General features: G+C 31.3%; 1 long non-coding RNA gene across 1 annotated transcript in view; it reads left to right on the forward strand.

The window, feature by feature from the left end:
- Positions 1 to 4,250, forward strand: part of LOC105138415 (uncharacterized) — a 12,758-nt gene extending 8,508 nt beyond the window's left edge. The window contains exons 2-3 of the long non-coding RNA XR_844763.1: positions 2,394 to 2,396; positions 4,020 to 4,250. This is a non-coding gene — a long non-coding RNA (uncharacterized LOC105138415). The remainder of the gene's footprint in view (positions 1 to 2,393; positions 2,397 to 4,019) is intronic.
- Positions 4,251 to 6,156: the final 1,906 nt, after the last annotated feature.

The following is a 6,156-nucleotide window of genomic DNA, read 5'->3' on the forward strand; positions in this document are numbered from 1 at the left end:
GGGGGGGGGGGACCAATTTATAATCAAACCAAGAAAGGTGGGAGTTTTCTTACATTAAATCGTAAGCCCTTGTCCGTGTGAAAAAAATATATCCTTTTCTTATTATCAACATCTTGTTTGTATTAGTTCCCTTGCTTAGAAAGATTAATATTATTGACATGACTAAAAAATTAATGTTTTTTTTTCAAGTATAGAAGTGTTGAAATAATAAATAACCTGATAAGACTGGGATCAAAGTATAGAGAGATAAACTATATAAATTATAAATTATAATAATAATAATAAGTTAAAAAGGACTTTAAGATGTAAGATTAATGTGAGGATTAAACAATAATAAAAATAAATATCAAGGTTAGAGGATCCACTAATAGTATTAAAAATAAACATAATATAAACTCTTTTTATTACTCAACTAGAAATTACATATAAAAGAGGTTTCAATCGAATGATTTCTCATTAATAGCTCGTTATAAATGATTAATATGATCATATTAATTATTTTATTTAAATAACACTAAACTTTAAAATATTTTCAGGAGTTCATGATGCTAACTTATATTAACAACAAATCAAATTCCTTTCATAACACAGGTGTAGGTTATACCATATGGTTGGCTATGAAAGTGCCAAGCATTTTTCGTACCAAGTGTTATACAACACAATCTAGATTAATCATTTAACAAGCAAGATATTAAGAATTAATAAGACAAAAATGATAAAACATGTTAATAACAAGTTGTTTAAGATATAAACATTGAAGTTCATATTGAGTTTATATTATACTTATCTTAACACTATTAGTGAAACTTTTTCACATTTACATAAAAAACTTAGCTAAACATAATAAAAAAGACAAATATAAGTATAATAAAAAAAATAAAAAACTTAAACAAAAGATTAAGAAAAATATAACATGAAATAAAACTTAAACATTACAAAAATATAAAAAAAGAAATAAAGAGTGTGATCTTGATCTAAAAACCAAGATACCTAAATGTATGGTAAATGCCTCCTTTTATAAACTAAAATTTAAAACTATTGATTTGATGATTAATTGTTGAGTGGGCGGCCACCTCTTGACTTTGTGACAATCCTTATATTATTGTCTACCAAAAATATCATTGCTAACATCAAAATTTGAACAAATAGTCTTCATGAAAGTTCTGAAAACTTATCTCATCTTTCCAACAAAAAACAAATCGGTGCATTTGGATTTCTAGAAATCGAGATATGGGATGAACACTATACAATGTCTATGATGCAGGACAGATTTGGACTTATCTGTTGTTGCTATATTTGAACTTGAAAACGACCTTTTTGAATCTTGAACTTTTCATGAAAGTTTTAGAACTATATCTTAGCTTTCAATCCAAGTTCTACAGGTCTAGTTATGATTCAATAACCAAATGATGTTCTAGCTAGGATTGAACCAGCATCTCTTTTATAAACTTAACCCTTTTCTTTGTCCTTTCACTTTCAATAGTTATTCACATCAATCAATCATTTGAATTGTGAGATATGCCTGCATTTAAAATGAGCATTTACCATAAATTAAATTTATCTTATATTATTAGACTTATTATTATAAAACATGTTTTAGTTAAGGAGTTATTGATATTTCAAGTGCAAAATGATAATATAAAACCTTGATAAAAATACACTTTTAAGTACTAATAAATCACATAAAAAGAAAGTGCTCCTATAATTTGACAATGATATTTATTTATTTATGTAATTTGACATCTATTTAAATAATTAATGGATGGAAAAAATAGTAAATATTACTTGTTTAAATTTAATGTTTCCATTATTCATATAAAAGAATCTAATATACCTTAAGATCATTATAGTATTTGTTTTCTCAATAATAATCATGTATTAATCAAAAGATAGTCATTTAGAACATAACCCCTGAAAAGTTGAATAATCATTTACAAGAAACTAAAATAATTGCATTACAAATGAGATAAGAGAAAACATAAAGAAACATAATAGGGAAGAGCAACCAAATTATTTATATGTATTTTTCCACATCTGAATATCATCTTCACTATGAATGAGATCATTACCAAAGTAGTTGAAATTAGATTCATTATATTTTAGTCAAACTAAAGTTTATATAAGATCGAAGAGAAACTAAAATCCTAGTCCATCTACACCTTCTTAGAGATTCTAAACCCGAGTCTAAAATGTACCTTTCACTAATTAATGAAGGCCATTAGCAAATCAATAAATCTAGAGTCTAAAGGATGCACTGGGATACTCCCTATAATTTTAAGAGTTTTTTCCTATAATGGTCAAGTACTAGAATAACAAATTATCCAAAGTCTTCTGCTTTACTACACAAAATGGACATTTAGTTGCTATACTACTAATAATCAGCGTCTGAGAAGAAGGTCACTTGTAGAAAATTGATTTTGGACCACCAACCATATAAATGTCTATATTTTGGATGGAACCATTCTAAACCATATATTAGATTTGAAATGTCTAGAACCTTAAAAAACAATCATGTCAACAAAAGAACTATATAATTTGACCGAGTAATTGTCATCCTTGTCTAAGCTTTAAATCTTTTGATTCAGTTTATTATGTGGAAGGTGCAATCCTTCTATAATAACATGTAAATGTTTTGAATGTTCCTACTAAAAAAATGAATAATTCTTGGCGTTAATGAAGCTTTCATGTCCATATCCTAATTAACCACAAGCCCATATCGCTTACCTTTCCTCTTTCTTTACTAGTTAACTTAAACAAACACAGGAATTGTAATTTTAAAAGCCTATCTTCCATCTAAAATTTCTCATAAAAGGATGTAGTCTTACCATCTTCCACCTTGAACCTAACACAATTTGTAATTGCATCTGATATTATTTCCCCCTGCTTAATTACTGACAGTATTCCTCTCTATATTTCTAAGAGGTTATTATCAAAGAATGGCAATCCATTCACAGTAATAATTCCTTTCATCTAAAATTTTCAAAGGTCTTTTGAGCGCATTCAACTTTTCACGTGTCATTTTTAAAATCATTATTTTTTCTCATTGAGTCGATGTTGATATTGCTCGTTTTTTAAAAATATAAAAAAATTAAGAAAAATCAAATTTACAAAAAAAAAAAAGTTGAGGGACCAATTTTGAGGACCAAATAACATTTTACCCATAAATACAGGTCCACGGCTCACACAAAAGGGGGAGGGCAATTTTGAAAAAAAAAAAACAAGGGGGAAAGACAAGGAACCCTAAACCTAAACCTATCTCTACCAACATACCAACATAAACTGACCACCCCCTCTCTTGGCTGAAAGAGCACCAAAGAGAGCTAGGAAGCGGCCACTCTCCCTTCCCCAGCCAAAGCCAGATAAACAAAGCCAACCAGTCCCCCAGCCACAAAACAACCATAGTATCTCTTAGCCTTTCATTTCCCTTCTCTCTTCCTTCCCCGCTGCACCTTCATCTTCCCCTCATCTCTCTCTTGGTTGCAGCCAAAGCAAACCAACCCAACCTCTTCACCGTCCTCTCCTTTCTCAACTTCTTTGTAAACCAAACCCCCCATTTCCCCCCTCAACATAGACCAACCTCCATCCTTTCCCTGTGTAGCAACATCTCCTTCCCCTATTCCTCCAGCACACCACAGAATCGATCACCCCGTCTCCATCAACCAGCCTCCAGCTGCAGCCAGACAATAGCAGTAAGGCCAACCATTGTTGCCACTAATAGGAGTGAAGAGCATCCAACAGCAGCCCACACGTGGCAGCACCCGTGCCTAGGAAACACCCCTTTCTCCTCCACTCCGAAGCCTTCAGGCACCGGCTGATCCGTCCACATCCACCGCAACCCACCTCTGCCATCTGAAGAAGGAAAGAGCAGCAAAACAGGAAGAAAGAAAGAAGGAAAAAAACAGATCTAAAAGAGAAAAAAGGAGGGAAGTGGATCTGAAAATAGTAAAAGAAAAAACTAAAATCGACTATTTTGTTGCGATTTTTGGTTGCTACAGGTGATTGGGTGTCACCACCAATAGGGAAGGGAATAAGAGAAGAAGTTGAGTCAGACCCACCTATTTTCCAACGTTTCTCGCGACGGCGCATGAACTCACGCGCTACCAGTGGCGGTGGCACGTGGAGAAGATACGTCGCCACTGTTCATATTGTCCCTGGGCTTCACAGAACCCTTCCCTACAATTCCTGGAGTTTTAGAGGCTGTTTTGTAATTTTTAAAGTGTTTAATGTATTTTTTGTTTAGTTTTTGAATTTTGTATAATTTGTAGTGTGTAAGAAAAAAAAATGAAAAAATATATAATAAAAGTGTATGTGTTTGTTTGTATTTGTTTTATGGATGTTTTTTTCTATTTATGATAAAATTACAAAGAATAAAGAAGAATTTAATATTTTGATTTGATCACGGTCAAGAATTATGAACTTACACATAAATCATTTTTCTAATATAAAATTTTTAAAACTTCTTTAACACATCAAATCATGAAACAGCTTATCTCAAGTATGGTGTGTTAGGGGTGCTAATACCTTCCCTAACCACAACCAATTCTTTACCTGTGAATCTCTAATAAAGACTAGTACACTCGGGTTTTCTAGTAGCCCTCGACTAAATACTAGGTGACGAATCCTAACAAATCAATCAACGAACGAAAAATCATCAGTCGACGTCGCGCAGGTGACGTGCTACAAAGAACAAATACCCAAACTATCTTTATCCTTTTCTCTCACTATATACTCTATTTAACCTTGCATATTTTCCCTTATTTAGAGACACCTACCCATAAAAATCTTCTTTAAATGTTGGTAAGTGTCCCTGTGACACCTTTTTAGCATTAGAAAATATATATAATATAACTGAATGGAATTTAAGGCACTCTTGATTAAACATATTCCTTCAACAATGCTAAGCAGCTTTCCTCTCTATATTGAAACTTTTTTCTTGAATATCAAAATAAGTGGTTTCCATATAGAGATCCTTTTAGGATTACATCCTGTAAACATCACCAAATAAGTGAAAGGCAATAAGTCATTACTACAATAAATTGACTCAAATCATTATAGTATCAGTTCCCCTTCCAAAATGATTAGTTAGGCTTATATGTATTTATATGGTTTTCTTCTTTAATTTTATCTACATGATCATTAGGTCTTTAGCTTATCACTAAGGCATCCATGAGAAGTCTCGTCAATATGAGACTAGATAACAAGTTCTTTTCAACAATAATTTAGGGATAAGCTAAGGCAAGAAAACTATTTCTTATATTTACCTACTCTGAAATTCTTAAAAGAATGTTCACTTTTTAGAAGCATCCAAATAGCAAGTTGCATATGATCATTTCCCCTTACATTTTGTAATAGGAGAATGACTAGATTTTATCTAATGACATGCATGATTTGCTATAGCTAGTTAGGGATTTATAAGAACAATTTCTTATGATGCTCATTCATAAAAATATCTCTGTCATTCTTTTGTTTCTATCTTATACTATAAATATGAATAATTATAACTTGAATATCTTAAAATTTCTTGATTTAAAAGGGATTCAAATTTATGCTATCTAAAGTGAATGCTAATTATAATTAAAGAACAAGTTGTCGATGTAGACTAATGGTCACTTTAATTAGACTAGACTCTGTTTTAAAAGTTCTTAAGCTTTTGAATTTTTAAGACTCATTTAATACATTTGAGAAAACAATATTCAATCTTATAGCATTAACAATTAAAAATACTAACTCAACATTCTCACAAGTAAAGAGATTGAGATGAAAAATGTGAGATACGTCATATATAACTGAATCAACCTCTAGAGTAAGTGCTTTTTTATTTTGAGACCATTAATGCAAGGTTATGGATCTTACAGCTTGTTAAGATCTCATATTGATTCCTTTAACCATCTTAGAAAAGGGAATTTGCAAGAACTCAATGAAATACTTATTGCTTATGTCTTCCGTCCTCTGATTTAATGGCCTAAGAAAACCTTTTCCCATTCAAAGTAGAATTAGCTCTTCCTTTTCAATGTCAAGATTGTACATTCATATATCCCTTTTAATCCCCTGAAAGACTAGACTTCATTTTGGCCTTTTTAATCGAGATCTCAAGTCTGGTTAAAAAACACCCATTCCTTTTTTTATCCAAATTATACCTTTTTACTCCTCCAGTAA

Source organism: Populus euphratica, unplaced genomic scaffold (assembly GCF_000495115.2).
Source record: "Populus euphratica unplaced genomic scaffold, PopEup_1.0 scaffold102.1, whole genome shotgun sequence".
NCBI lineage: Eukaryota > Viridiplantae > Streptophyta > Magnoliopsida > Malpighiales > Salicaceae > Populus > Populus euphratica.